This window comes from Cyprinus carpio, chromosome B4 (assembly GCF_018340385.1).
Source record: "Cyprinus carpio isolate SPL01 chromosome B4, ASM1834038v1, whole genome shotgun sequence".
Classification (NCBI taxonomy): Eukaryota; Metazoa; Chordata; class Actinopteri; order Cypriniformes; family Cyprinidae; genus Cyprinus; species Cyprinus carpio.
In genome coordinates, this window is record NC_056600.1 from 32088208 (window position 1) to 32104795 (window position 16588).

General features: G+C 37.2%; 1 pseudogene; it reads left to right on the forward strand.

Moving 5' to 3' along the window:
- LOC122137187 overlaps positions 1 to 11538 on the forward strand; it is a 34844-nt pseudogene extending 23306 nt beyond the window's left edge.
- The last annotated feature ends 5050 nt before the right edge of the window (positions 11539 to 16588 follow it).

Here is a 16588-nt window from a genome sequence, read left to right on the forward strand (position 1 = left end):
GCATGAGACAAGGGATTGTTGTGTGTTTCTTTTCACCTAAACATGGCTAAACGACAACATATCGGACTCCACTATTCAGCTACATGGACTTGCCTGCAGTTGCTACTGAGCGGACAGAGATACAGCACTGTCTGGTAAGGCTCGCGGGGGTGGCTTGTGTGTGTACGTCAACAAAGAATGGTGTAACAGTGCTGTGGTAGTGACAAAACACTGTTCATCGCTGGTGGAGTTTGTTTGTGAAGTGTCGACTGCTACCTCAACACTACAGGACTGCTTTCAGTGCAGACTGAAACATATTTAAAGAGGCAGCCACCTACAACAACTTCACAGACCTGTAGGAGTACACTGAAACTGTGAGTGCTTATATTAGAAAGTGCATTGATGATGTTACAGTCACCAAGACCATCACCTAACGTGCAAACCAAAAGCCGTGGATGACAGCAGAGGTTCGTGGGCTGCTAAAGTACAGAGATAAAGCATTCAGATCAGGAGATAAAGCAGCCCTCAAAACAGCAAGAGCCAATCTGTCCTGTGGCATCAAAAATGCAAAACGGTCATATGCTAAAGACATCAACAATCACTTCACAGACAGCAGAGACACACTGAGCCTGTGGCAAGCCATTCAGACCATCACTGACTACAAGCCCCGGCCACAGGCCTGTGATAATGACATCCCTCCCGGATGCACTTAATCACTTTTATTCACGGTTTGAAATGCAGAATGATACACCTGCACAAAAACTGCCCATGCCTCCCAACAACCAGGTGCTCTGTCTGTCTCCACCCGATGTAAGGAAGACCCTATCTAGGACTAACCCATGCAAGGCTGCGGGACCTGATAACATACCTTGCCGTGTACTGAGAGACTGTGCTGCACAGCTGACAGATGTCCTAACAGATATCTCCAACACCTTGCTGAGCCAGGCAGTCGTCCCCACATCTCAATCCACAACAATCATACCGGTACCAAAGAAATCACCTGTATCCTGTCTAAACGACTACTGTCCCATAGCACTGACTCCAAACATGATGAAGTGCTTTGAGAGGTTAGTCATGCACAAGCAAGCAGACCAATGCTGTACAAAGTGTCTGGTGCAGGTCACAGTTTGTTAGTGGGAGGGGGGAGTGGAAGGAGCTGGGGGGGCAAAGAGGGGAGGGGGTTCAGAGTTCAGTGGTGGGGGGGGCAAAAGAGGGAAGGGGGGCAAGGTCGGGAGGGAGTTCATCTTCCTGACAGCCTGATGAATGAAGCTGTCCTTCAGTCTGCTGGTCCTGGCCTGGAGACTCCGCAGTCTCCTCCCCGATGGCAGCAGATTGAAGAAGCTGTGTGACGGGTGAGTGGGATCACCTGCGATGCAGAGGGCTTTGCAGGTGAGACGGGTTCCATAAATGTCCTGGAGGGAGGGGAGAGTATGTGGTGATGCACACAGTGATGCAGCTCGTCAGAATGCTCTCGATGGTGCCTTTGTAGAAGGTGCACATGTTGGGGCCCGGGGCTCTGGCTCTTCTTATATGTCTGTATTTATGTAGCACCGTGGTCCTGTGAGACACGACATTTCGTTCCACTGTATGTCCACTCATGTTGCGGAATGACTAAGGCTCGACTTGACTTGCTGTGCTGCTCATATTTATCACACAGTAAAAATGCCCCTCCCCGCGCCCAAACTTCAATCCAATCAAGTGTTTACATGCACTCTCAATCGTATTAGAAAAGAAATGAACCACCCCCTTCAATCCGATTGAAATTACATTCCGATTGAGCTCAATCGGATCGATTAAGGAGTTTACATGAAGGCTTTTCAGTCTGATTGAGCTGTCAATCCAATTACAAACTGATTATTTGGTTGCATGTAAATGTAGCCACTGACAGATTTTTTTGTAAACCACCTAAAGTTAATCTGAGTTTGGTTAAACAGAGAGAGAGAGAGAGCTCCTCTTTGGCGAGGGTTAGGATGCTGTTGTCACACAAGCTGGGTGTGTAAATCAAAGTGCACGACGAAGGAGATATGTATCAAAGAGTTATTTTAATGCTTACGGGAGAATAAGGGCACATCCAACACAAATCTTCAAACATAAGAACTTAACATCACATCAACATTAATAGCGGACAAGGAGGAACTAAACAGACAGGGTTTTTAAACACAAGGAAAGTAATCAGGGGAATGGAAACAGGTGGGGATTAATCAATTAACAAAACGAGGAATGGAACATGACCAAAATAGGGAAACACAAAGGAACAGAAGTTTCATGACTATGACAGCTGTATGCGCTGTTAAATTTTACATTCAGCTCTGCCTGTTGCGTGGAACATTATTGTCCTGATCTTGTATTATTGTGGACAGACTTTGATATTCTTCATATTCTGTGTGCTGGTCAGTTCACAGCAGTGATAGAAATTAATATTTTAGTTTTAAATTAATTAATATTAAGTTTTAATAGATTTTTACCTTTTATCGTCATTTTTACAATTAAACAAAAAAAAACTTTTAAAGTGTGCATCAACATTTGAGTCAAATTTAGTCAGTTAATAAGCATAATAAGACATTTGGGCTGTTATCAAGCAAATTAAATCAGTATCAACAAAATTCATCTTTGCAATGCAGAGGAAACAGAAGCTGCATCTGAAGTGGCATTTAGATACCTTTACACACTGCTTAACGCAGGACATGAATGCATTTAACCTTCAGTTACACATGCATAAATAGGCCTAATGTTTTAATACTGTAAACATAAAACATCGAATACTGATAATTGAAATTATAAAAAAAAAATGAAAAGATACTTTAAATATAAAATTAAAACCACCAGTAGGTGTCAGCAAGTCACTCTTAATAAGTGCGTATTACATTTTAAGGTAAAGATGATATTCTAAGATCAAGTCAAGCAGCCCAGGTGTCTTAGACATTAAAGGGATACTTCATCCCAAAATATGCCATCAGTGATTCAACCGTAACGTTATGAAGCGATGAGAATTATTTTTGTACACAAAGAAAACAAAAATAATGACTTTATTCAACAATTCCTCTCCTCTGTGTCTCCCAAAATCAGCATAGCGCAATTTTGACAAATCTGAGCAGTACAAAAAGTATTCTCGTCGCTTCATAATGTTACTGTTAAATCACTGATGGCAGATGGACTATTCTGACTATGCTTTTCATACTTTCCTGGACTTTGACACTGTTATTTATTTGGCAGTCTATGGGACAAAATATCTTAAATTGTGTTCTGAGAATAAACTAAGCTTTTACAGGTTTGGAACGACTTGGGGGTAAGTGATTAATGACAAAATTTTCCTTTTTCCGGTGGAGTAACCCTTTAACCTTTTGTCTTCATGAACTTCCTGACTATAGGGCAGGGTCCAAAGTTAAAGGTGAATGCTAAGCTCAAGGTACAGCTGTGCTTTTGTCTCTATGATAATGTGAAGGTATGGGCGATACTGTCAGGCTGATTGGATTAGCACCTATGCATTTGAATGACACTGTTATGCTGATGAGATCAGGGCTGGGGAAACTCCGGTAACGGGCTGATTCCTGTACTGCATTTGCATGCTTTTTTTTAGATTGTCTCCACCTCTGTGTATAACTCCCCCTTGAAATGTAAATAAACTACAATGTATCAATGCCTTAGTTATAATTTTGATGACTGCAGTGCCACGCAGCGCGTTCTCAATAAAGAGTCCTGCTGAAGATACCCAAGAGTCTCCTGGTCTTCGTTCTGAGTTTCCAACAGTCTCTTAATATTAACTTCTTGCTTATTGAACTGTTGTATAAAATCAATATCACATTTGTAATCATGCTGATTTTTAATTTTAGTAAAATGAAAACAGGCCACACTACAACATTTATATGCACACAAATGCTCACAAATATATTTTAAGGTTGCACAGATTAAGTTATGGAAGCGTACGCAAACAAAATGGTTGCAATTTTGAGCCTTGATTAGAGTTGCTGAAAATCTGGGTAAATTCATGTAACTGCTGACGCCGTTGCACCCTTAATCTTCTGATGATGTTCTCCTTAAATCTGGATAAACTACAGTGATTCACTGCTTTAGTCAGTCTTGATGACTGCAGCACCACACAGTATATTTAGAAACTGAACATCTTTTACTCCTAATAATGATAGATGAGTAGTAACACCTGAGTTGATGAAACCAAACATGTACAGCTTTAATCAGTGAACTTTGTCTTTCTTCTGAAATAAAAAAATGCTCATATAAAGATAATTATTAACTGTATCACAAATGCTCTGTAGTTAATAGGGAATTGAGAGCACTTCACACTTGCTTATATAAGATCTTTGTTGTTCGTAACTTAAGGAATGTTTCATCTCTTACAGAGCCACGTGACACTATTATAAAGATGGCATTTATTAAAGGGGAGACTGAAGACATGAAGATTGAAGAAACATTCAGAGTCAAACATGAAGATACTGAGGAACAAACAAAGATGGAGTTTATTAAAGAAGAGAGTGAAGACATGAAGATTGAAGAAACATTCAGAGTCAAACATGAAGATACTGAGGAACAAACAAAGATGGAGTTTATTAAAGAAGAGAGTGAAGACATGAAGATTGAAGAAACATTCAGAGTCAAACATGAAGATACTGAGGAACAAACAGGTTGATTTTTCATTCTCAAGGCTGAACTCACTTATTTGATCCTTATTAAAAGGCTCAAAAGTTTTATTTGACATGGAGTGGGTCATATCGTGTTAGGGTTGCCACCTCACTGTTTCCCACGCCCTCTATTTGTGGTGGCACTCCCCCGCCCCATATATATATATGGGTCAATGACGTGGCGTGTCAATTCTGGTGTCCAAAGCTTATTCATAATATTAAAAATGTATACATTTTTAAATGGATTTCATTAAATGACTCAACTTTCCCCTCTTTAATTACTCATGTGAGAATTCATTATAAATAATTAATCTTTAAGGATCTATTGAGCTCAAAAGTCCCAAAATGTCATTCCGGGTAACTGTCCCGGCTTAAAATCTGAATACAAAAATACAATAAAAATGTAAAAAATAAAAATAAAAATATTTAAAATCTACTTGGGCATAATTGTATTGATGTTTTAAACGATACCTGCAAATATGGTTATAATACTAAGCTTAATTACATTTTAATGACAGAAAGACTTTTGTCCCCAAATTGTGATTTCTGTAATGTCATTCCTGGATAACAGACACCAATGACCATTTTAGACCATAATGCATTGTGGTATGTAATGTGACATAATATTGTATCAAAAAGAAGACCCTGAAGGAGCACCAGAACATGTGCAAATGTGAGTAAGCATCTCTTAAAATGTTGATATTTTGACCTTTTCGGTCACTGATGCACTTTGTAGCAATATCATGTGTCCTTTTGGATAACACTGATAAACTATTTATAATGTTTTTATATTAAAAAACTATCTATTTGATCTAAAAGATTACCTTAAAGCGATGATGGCTAAGTTGTAGTTTTCCATAGGTGGTTAAATTAGTGCCTGATTATAAAGAAAAATATTTACTTTGTCATTCCTGGATAACAACATGTCATTCTTGGATAACAAATAACCTCTGTTAGCCAGGACATGTCATCCGTTATCCAGAATGACATAGGCATAACAATCTAATTTTTAAATAACATTTGTAAACTTTTAGGTATAGTTATTATAGTTATATTATTAACATTAACATTATTTACATAATTGTATGTTTTTTGCCGTATTTTTGCTGTAATTCATCTTGATTTCATATGATTCACATTCAATTATCATTGAATTGAACTTTTGTAATGTTAATGGTCAAATCATGAATAATGTAATCATTTTTTATTAATATAGCCACATTTGGTAATACTTAACTACACGTTATTAATCATTAGTTAAGCATCATTAAACAGTTAATTCATTTATAAAGCATTACTAAACATTAATAAGAATTTTATAAATGCAGCTATACATGCTTAATGCTTGATTTATAAGCCTATCCATAAGTATGAAATTAAAGTATGAAAATACAATTATTAAACACATTATAGATATGCTTTTAAATCAAGAATAAAGCATTTATAGCTGTATTTATAAACTGCTTATTAATGTCTATTAATGTTTATAAATGATAAATTAACTGTTTACTAATGTTTAACTAATGATTAATAGCGTGCCGTTATTATAAAGTGTTACCCATTTTAAAACTTTTGTATAGCTTCTGGTGTTTTAAGGTCAATTCTGTTCTTCCAGATGCCTCTGTCTAATAAAGAGAGGCAGAGACGGTTCAGAGCCAGGATAAACACAGATGCAGAAGCTAGGGCTGAGTATCTTGCAAAAAAGAGAGCAAGGTATTATGGTGATGATTCAGTGGAATAATATTGTGTCAGTAACAAGCAAACTTGAAATATTAATCGAAATAGGTTCACACTCATTTGAAATAAGCCTAAATGTTTTAGCTGTTGGAAAGAGAAATTATACTGATGATGGTTTTTATGGTAATCCTGAAAAATATTGCAGAATGTCATTCCGTCTAACAGTATGTCATTCCGGCTAACAATGACATGGGCAATTCATTTAACCCATATTTGTGTGTTAAATTACACAATTCAGTTTTTTTGTTGAGTTAATGATAAAATAAGTATTGTTTACTTTATTGGAAAACATTTTTAAACATTTTCCAGGTTTTTTTTTTTTTTGGTTCTGAATTTTGAGTTAGCAGCATCCAAAATTGAGCCCGTGTCTATATGAAATCCCAAATTGATTATATTAATTGTGATTAAAATGTAGTTTTCCAAGCACTAATTGTTTGTTGAGCTCCAAATATGGAGATCAGTACATTTGTATATGCCAACAATGGTAGAAATGTAATTAATTTAAAAATTCATTACGTTACCCAGGAATGACATTTTCATGGGGAAAAAAGATCTGCTTTCACCAAAAAAAATGGTTAATTACATTCTTGAAATGTGTAAATATCATTGCATCACACACAAAACACTAAAAAAAATATAAAAACCCAAAATGTAATTTTTTTGCCAGTTTTATTTTTTTCACATTTCAAATCCTTATCCGTCATTCACCCATAATATATATATATATATATATATATATATATATATATATATTTATATATATATATATATACATGCAAATTCATTCTCTGCCAGCAGGAGGCACTTGTAGAGAGGGAGAGATAGAGGTTTCCCCAGTAACGCTATACACAAAGCAACGCTTAGCTCACAAACGCTGCTTTATCAGGTGTTACATTGAAGATGAAATAAAAATTTAAGTGGAAATTTAAGTACTGGAAAACCCTTGAAAACGCACATTTTTGATAAGGTACTTGAAAAAAGTACTTGAATTTTTAAAGGGCAGTATATACGAAATAAGTGTTATTTCCCTCGATAAAACAATCTTTTACGCAAAATTAAATATGCAGCACGTCTGATATAAATACAGAGCCGTTTCGCTTGCCATTTAGCAGTCCACAAAATCTCGTGATATTACTCCTTGATGTGAAAAGTGGTCTCGCGATATTAGTATAAATTGTGATTGTGGTAAAACTTTTGATAGTGCTTGCATTATATTGTTCGGTCTTTTACTGCATGTGCTGTTCGTTTGGGTTTCATTTGGGAATGCAGTCTGATGCGTTTTGTGTTGCACTGTTATTATTTACAAGCGTGGAGTGCATCTCCATCTCAGCTGCTCGGGACACAAACTCTTCATCTGAATATACTGTGAGATTGTGTTGCTTAACATTTATCTTGGAAAACAGTGCATGTTATCTCACTAGATTTGTAATGTTTATCATTTATAAACCTATGCCAACACAGGAGAATTCATCAACATATTTTTAAGTATGCGATTTGTTGTATATCGCAATTTCAAAATAAAAGTTTGAACTCTCGCTCTGAGTTTGCAGGTAGCCAAATATTAAAATTGCATGGATTTAAACGTGAAGCATGGCCAGGCCGTTGGCGCCCTCTGCAGGTGTTTGTTATAATACATAATAAACTTAAGTTGGTTATGTTCATATTTTGTGTAGGCATATTATGTAGGCCTATTTTATCAGTGTTGTTCAATGAAAACATGTAATTATTTGGTTTAGGCATATTATGTAGGCCTATTTTATCAGTGTTGTTCAATGAAAACATGTAATTATTTGGTTTAGGCATATTATGTAGGCCTATTTTATCAGTGTTGTTCAATGAAAACATGTAATTATTTGGTTTTGATACTTTATTTAAACCAATTATTATTGACTCATCATTAGATTATATATAAATAGTCATACTAAAGCCTGTTTTTCACTTAGGTCTATTTGTATTACAAAAAAAACAAACTCAGTTGTTCAAAATACATTTGCATTGTTTTGATTTGTATGATTAAAAGACATATTTTGTTATTTAAAAAAAAAATTCTTAAAAATAGTGTTAAAATATTGTCAAATTCTAGTGAACCAAGTATCTGTATATCTTGTGAGTTAAGTTTATTGTCACACCCCTAGTGTTGATAAGTGCTGATATAGCTCATAATTTCTCAAGAGTATGACACAGCTTTTATTCTTCAGGTCAATCATATTCATAAACAAAAAAAAAACCTGTTTGAATAAGGAAAGCGATAACTTTGCCATAATATCCTTTCAAATGTTAAAGTTGCCACAGTCATTGCATGCTTTTTTGCTGCACTTTATTTGTGCCATTTAGTTTTATTAGTTTATAAGAATTTGAAAGATAATAACAAAGCAGTTTGATAAGATCTCTGATTTTAGTCCTTGAAAACCAAAAAAGTAGTGCTTGAAAAGACCTTGAAAGTCCAGGAATTTCATTTTGCAGTTTCTGTACAAACCTTGAAAAATGCATAGAAAATGTTCTGAAGACAGTTGGTTTCCTTCTGAAATAGTGATATAAAAACACCCGCGTCGGTTTTAGATTTAAAAAAAACATGCAGTGCTCATGTTTTTTCAGCTTAATCATAGCCTATTGCAAAATCTATTTGTGGCAGTCAGTCTTGATATTGTGGCGGCCCACCAACAAATAAATCAATGCATGGGAAACTCTGCACCTTCAGTGAGGCAAAATAAGGGACACCCATTCACTATCACTATCCCTTTAAGTCAGACAGTCCACCATGAGCAACTGAATGCTTCTCTGCAAACTGCGCATTCATCATCAGTTACTGGACAGACCCATTGATAACTTTCCCAATCAGCCCTACATCTGGAGAGTCTTGTGTTCAAAGGGCAGATGTGAGCTCCTATGTTTTAAACCACACAGGTTTAGCGCATGCTGCTTTAACGGCACACGATCTGGAGACTGTCACTATGCAAACAAATATGCAAAAATGCAATCACTCGCAAATGGGCTTCTCTAATACTTCTTATGAAATTGATTTCATTATATTTGCGATTAGTATTATAAACAGTGCAAAATACTTATTTGTTGATTCAACTTTGGCTTTTGTAAAATACAGGAAAAATTGTGTCCTGTATCGATCTGATACAGGACACATCAATTTACCTTTAAATATGGGACGATTCCGTACTTTAAGGCACAGGTGGCAACTCAACATTATGTGGACAGACATTCTGAGATCATATGAACCATTACCATTAAACATATGCAACTAAGATTACACAATGATCTTGGCTCTATTTTATCATCACTTTGAATAATGGGAAGAAATTTTAAGATTACATTTAACACCTCCTTTAATAGCTTAGTGTGTATAAGACCTACATGTTGTTGGTTTTGATGTTTGTTCTTTGTGCCATTAAAATGGTGTTAATCTGGATTTGTCTTTTTTTTGCATTAGACCTGATGACACTGAAAGAGGAGAGTCAAGAACTCAATGAAAAGGAAGATAATGTTCAGCATGAGAAATGTAATTTCATGACTGGAGAAAAATCATTTAGGTGCTCACATACTGAAAAGACACAAAAAAGAGCTCGAAAGACAGCAAATAGAAATTATTTCACCTGCCAACAGTGCGGGAAAAGATTCACCAGAAAAGAAAATCTTGAAGTCCACATGAGAATTCACGCTGGAGAGAAGCCTTTCACCTGCCAACATTGTGGAAAGAGTTTCATAAATAACCCAAACCTTAAAATCCACCTCAGAATTCACAGTGAAGAGAAGCCTTACACATGTTCTCAATGTGGAAAAAGTTTTAAACATAAACACTACCTCGATGACCACAAGAGAATTCACACTGGAGAAAAGCCTTTCACCTGCAAACTGTGTGGAAAGAGCTTCATTAATAAATCAAAACTTAAAAGCCACATCAAAATTCACAGTGGAGAGAAACCTTACACATGTTCTCAATGTGGAAAAAGTTTTACTCATAAACAATGCCTCAATGACCACATGCAAATTCATACTGGAGAGAAACCGTTCACCTGCCAACAATGTGGAAAGAGCTTCACAAAAAAAGGAACCCTTAAAGTCCACATGAGAGTTCACACTGGAGATAAACCTTTACCTGCAAACTGTGTGGAAAGCGCTTCATTAGTAAATCAAACCTAAAATACCACATGATAAGTCACAGTGGAGAGAAACCTTACACATGTTCCCAATGTGGAAAAAGCTTTAAACATAAACAACACCTCGATGTCCACATGAGAATTCATACTGGAGAGAAACCTTTCACCTGCCAACAATGTGGAAAGAGCTTCACTAGAAGAGAAAATTTTGAAAAACACATGAAGATTCACACTAGAGAGCAGTTTACAGTTGATCAGAGCAGGGACAAATAATTACTTCAAAAGAATATTAAAACTATTCTCAGTGTCAAATGCCTGTGCAGCACCTATGTTAATCATCTGAACAGCAGTTTTGTTTTTATAAAAAAAAAATTTGTAGTGCTGGTGGAAACAACACGAGGCCATAAACTACCGCAACAGTCAAGACCAGCCCAGATTGTGTTTCGTGTCCCCACCAGCGGCAATAGAAGTGAGTGCACCTTCACCACATCTGGAAGAGTTGTGGAAGAAAAAAGGACTGGATTAAACCAAGGGCTGCCCACAACCAAAGATATATCTAGTCAACTATTAGTAGTAGTATATTTAATCTAAACCATAATGTGCCTTTAATATTTAGGCTAAACCTAGCCTATTCTATTCCGCACTCAGATGAAGTTGACAATCCTGACTCACCATCTCCTCACTTTGAAGTGCCTTTACGGATTACATAATGAAAGAGTTTTTGTTTGTGAATTATTTAATTATTTCATTTTGTAGTCATTTAAAGCTTTCTATAGATATATTGGTCATGTCTGTGATGTTAGTATTCGCTGAGTTTTGGTTAATTTTTGTGAGATGGCAGAATCGCATCTTGTATGTTTATTTTTTTGTTTTTTTACAAAAGCAACATTTTGATATTGTGAGTGCACTCAAATAAAAGTAAACCCTTTACAGTACTTAATGATGTATTAGTCTTCTCTGTATGAGCAAAAATGACGGCTTACTTTAAGATATAAAAAAAAATGCAACATTCCAAAAAAGTTGGGACAGGTACCAATAAGAGGCCAGAAAAGTTAAATGTACATATAAGGAACAGCTGGAGGACCAATTTGCAACTTATTAGGTCAATTGGCAACATGATTGGGTATAAAAAGGAGCCTCTCAGAGTGGCAGTGTCTCTCAGAAGTCAAGATGGCAGAGGATCACCAATTCCCCAATGCTGCGGTGAAAAATAGTGGAGCAATATCAGAAGGAGTTTCTCAGAGAAAAAAATGCAAAGAGTTTGAAGTTACCATCATCTACAGTGCATAATATTATCCAAAGATTCAGAGAATCTGGAACAATCTCTGTGCGTAAGGGTCAAGACCGGAAAACCATACTGGATGCCCGTGATCTTCAGGCACTAAGACGCCACTGCATCACATACAGGAATGCTACTGTAATGGAAATCACAACATGGGCTGAGGAATACTTCCAGAAAACATTGTCGGTGAACACAATCCACCATGCCATTCGCCGTTGCCAGCTAAAACTCTATAGATCAAAAAAGAGGCCATATCTAAACATGATCCAGAAGCGTAGGTGTTTTCTCTGGGCCAAGGCTCATTTAAAATGGACTGTGGCAAAGTGGAAAACTGTTCTGTGGTCAGACGAATCAAAATTTGAAGTTCTTTTTCAAAAACTGGGACGCCATGTCATCCGGACTAAAGAGGACAAGGACAACCCAAGTTATTATCAGCGCTCAGTTCAGAAGCCTGCATCTCTGATGGTATGGGGTTGCATGAGTGCGTGTGGCATGGGCAGCTTACACATCTGGAAAGGCACCAATGCTGAAAGGTATATCCAAGTTCTAGAACAACATATGCTCCCATTCAGACGTCGTCTCTTTCAGGGAAGACCTTGCATTTTTCAACATGACAATGCCAGACCACATACTGCATCAATTACAACATCATGGCTGCATAGAAGAAGGATCCGGGTACTGAAATGGCCAGCCTGCAGTCCAGATCTTTCACCCATATAAAACATTTGGTGCATCATAAAGAGGAAGATGTGACAAAGAAGACCTAAGACAGTTGAGCAACTAGAAGCCTGTATTAGACAAGAATGGGACAACATTCCTATTCCTAAACTTGAGCAACTTGTCTCCTCAGTCCCCAGACGTTTGCAGACTGTTATAAAAAGAAGAGGGAATGCCACACAGTGGTAAACATGGCCTTGTCCCAAGTTTTTTGGGATGTGTTGATGCCATGAAATTTAAAATCAACTTATTTTTCCCTTAAAATGATAAATTTTCTCAGTTTAAACATTTGATATGTCATCCATGTTGTATTCTGAATAAAACATTGAAATTTGACTTCCACATCATTGTATTCTGTTTTTATTCACAATTTGTACAGTGTCCCAACTTTTTTTGGAATCGAGTTTGTACATCTGTGAAACAAATTTCTCTAACGACCCCCTGTAAAACTAGTCCCATCCGAATAGGGCTTTAGCCCATGTTTTACTCAACCTCAGATCATCCTAGGTGTATATGACTTTCTTCTTTCAGACGAATCCAATTTTATGTTAAAAAGTATCCTGGCTCTTCCAAGTGTTAGAATGGCAATAGGTGGGTGTTTTTCTCCAACAGTCCAAAAGTAGTTAGTTTAAACCTTATTGTCCACCACTGTGGAAATTAGTCTTTGGCTTCTCATACGACACAATTACACACATAATACAAAAGAACACACATACACAATAAATTAAATTAAATAAAAACTCCACAAAGAGTTGCCTGCCTTTCACTTAACATTATAACTGCCACTGGTACAAAGAAATGCTTATAACCTTGTACCTTCTTCCAGATGGGAGCATTACAAATTCAGAGTGAAGTGGGTGTGTAAAATCAAATACAACACTTGATGCTTTTCTATATGTTGCCAAGTACAGTTCCTCAAGCTGCATTTGCTGGCAACCTATTATTTTCTCTGCTCTTCTTACTATCTTTTGCCACTTTTTTCTTCTTGCTCCTAAATTGTCATACCAAGCTGTAATATTAAATTGTAAAATATGCTCAACATGACTTTTATATACTGTTACATCCTAGGACGCATGTCATTTTGGTTAAGCCCTAGACACACTGAACGATTTTCGGCTGTCCCAGAAAAAACACTGGCATCGTGAAACAATTGTGGCAATTTCTGTGAACGTGGCTCTTAATCGGTGGTCCTATGTCATACAGTGAGAGAGGTTCAAAGATGCCCGTTGTCACAGTCTTGCGACCAAAGATAGCCTACGATAATTTTCTGGCAGTGTCAGAAATTCAACATGTTCATTGCACCGTGTTTGCAGTTACAACCCATGTTTACCGACCAACCAGTAAAAATGCGACATTAAATCAACGCGACATGGCGCTAAAACATAAAACTGCTTACCTCAAGCTAATATTCCTTCCTCTTTCACCGCTCCCACTTTTTTTCAGCACACATAAAAACTACAACTGTCAAAGTGTGATTCATTATGTGCTTTTTGTTAACCACTAGCGCATGCTAATGAATTTTTTTTCTTCTATAGAAATGTGCTTCTACATGTAGCCTACGAGTGTGGTGCGGATGATACAGGAGAGCATACGGTGCTATGGAGAGACACAGAGGAGACTGTTGACAAAGGAATTGTTGAATAAAGTCATTATTTTTGTTTTCTTCGCTTACAAAAAGTGTTCCCGTCGCTTCATATAACCCAGATTAAACATCTGATGGCAGATGGAGTATTCTGACAATGACTTTTCATACCTTTTATGGACCTTGACACTGTTATTTACTTGGCAGTCTATGGAACGTTTGGAACGACATGGGGGTAAGTGAATAATGACAAATTTTTCATTTTGGGGTGGAGTATCCCTTTAATACAAATATGAACCTGCTATATAATTTGTCCCTTTATTATTTGAGCGCTAGTTTTGATTATTTTTTGTAGGTAATGTAAGTCCATTAAAGGGATACTCCACCTCAAAATGAAAATTTTGTCAATCACTTACCCCCATGTCGTTCCAAACCCGTAAAAGCTTAATTTGGGGTGGAGTATCCGTTTAAAGCAGAAATATGCTGGGCAACAAAACTTATAACGAGCCACTATTCTTACAAATCATACGAGCATATACAGGATATTTTCCAAACCATATTTCTCGACAGTAACATACAAAGCAGTTTACATGTGGGGAGAATAAAGTGGCATACCTCACCGTATTTGGGATAGCTCCCCATTTTTCTTCGCTGATGAAGACCAAAGCCAAAAAATAATCTGGTTACGTTCTTCTATTTGATGAAAGTTTAAATCGGGAAATGAAAAAAAGCTAGCTTGACATTCACTTGAGATTTTGGAATGACAATCAAGTAACCTCAAGGTATCTGACATCTTTTTTCATGGGTCATCACACTGCGGAACAAATATATAAGAAGCTTGAGACAGTATGTTCAGATTTGGCTTCCACAACCTGATTCAGCTGTCGATGGATGGCCCAAACGTGAATTGGAAGCTCTTCTCCATGGCCCAGCAAAACATAAAACAACAAACAGGCAAGAAAATTCTTAATGTTGGAAGCTGTGGTTTGCATATACTAAACAATTCCTTCAGAGCAGGGTGTGCATCCACAGACTGGGACCTAGGAAATGCTCTTTCAAGCCTTAAATGGCTATTCAAGGATGTACCAGCACGTAGAGAGGACTATAGTGTAGTCACTGGTTCAACGTCCTTCCCTCTAGACTTCTGTAGTCATCGATGGCTGTAAAACGTAGAGGTGGCTGAGCGTGCCCTACAGATTTTGCCTTCTCTGAAAATATACATCAAAGCTGCCAAAGTGGAAATTGTAACAGAATCATCTTCTAAATCATTCAAGACTACTCAGATGATTGTTCAAGATGACCTCTTCCCGGCAAAGCTCAACTTCTTTCTAATAGTGACTAGGGAAATCACACCATTTTTGAAGTTATACCAGACAGTCAAACCCATGCTACCGTTTATGAGTGGGGATCTCACCAATATACTTAGGAGTCTATTGGAGAAGTTTATCAAGTCTAGTGTCATGAAAATTGCAACAACTCCATTAAAGCTTCTACAAATTGACTATGCTGACCCAGTCAACCACATGGATGTTCCCAAACTAAGAGTAGGATTTGTCACAGAGCAAGCCCTGGAGGAGCACATGAAGAAGGACTCGGATGCTGAGAGGCTAAGGCTGGAGTTTAGGCAGAACTGCAAACTGTTTTTGCTGAAGATGGTCTCCATGCTTTTTGAAAAGGCTCCACTCTAACAAAGGCTCCACTTCTAACAAATATCCTCTTGTTAGAAGCCTTTCTGTTCTGGATCCAAGGGTATTCCTCAAAAGCAAAGAGGTGAGCAACCAAAAACTCACCACTGTTCTGCGGCTCCTTGTGGAAACTGGGCGCATTGAAGAGAAATGTTGTGATGAGATTCTGAAGGGGTTTGGTCACTTCTATGACCACAGCCTGATGACAGCATCAGATTCCTTTAGAAACTTCAACCCAAAAAGTGGAAGTTTGGATGTATTCTACCATGAACATTTATTCCACAATGCAGAGTATCGGCATCTATGGAAGGTAGTGAAATGTCTCCTGATCCTTTCACATGGCCAAGCCTCTGTTGAGAGAGGGTTTTAAATCAACAAGGAGGTGATGGTGGAGAACCTCAAGGAGCATTCATTAATTTTCCAGCGGGTTATTTATGACCATGTGCGGAATGTTGGGTGGCTTCTTAACATAGCCAGACAGAAATACCACATGTATCTTGATGACCAAAGACGTCTAAAGCGAGATGAACAGAAGACACAGAATAGAAAAGGACTAATGGAAGAGATAATAGAGATAAAATCCAAAAAGAAGAGAGTAGAGGAGGATATGAGGGTCCTTCTAAAGTCTGCTGATGACAATGCAGAAAAAGCTGAATCACTAGGAAAACTGAGCTTCATTTCAAAGTCCAATAGCCTTCGAAGAGCTGCAAAGGAAAAGGAAAGAGGTCTGAAGACGTTGGAGTAACAGTTGGCTAAAAAACTAAAGAAACTGAAGGACAGTCCTTAAAGGAACACTCTGACTTTTTGGGACTTTAGCTTATTCACAGTATCCCCCAGAGTTAGATAAGTCCATACATACCTTT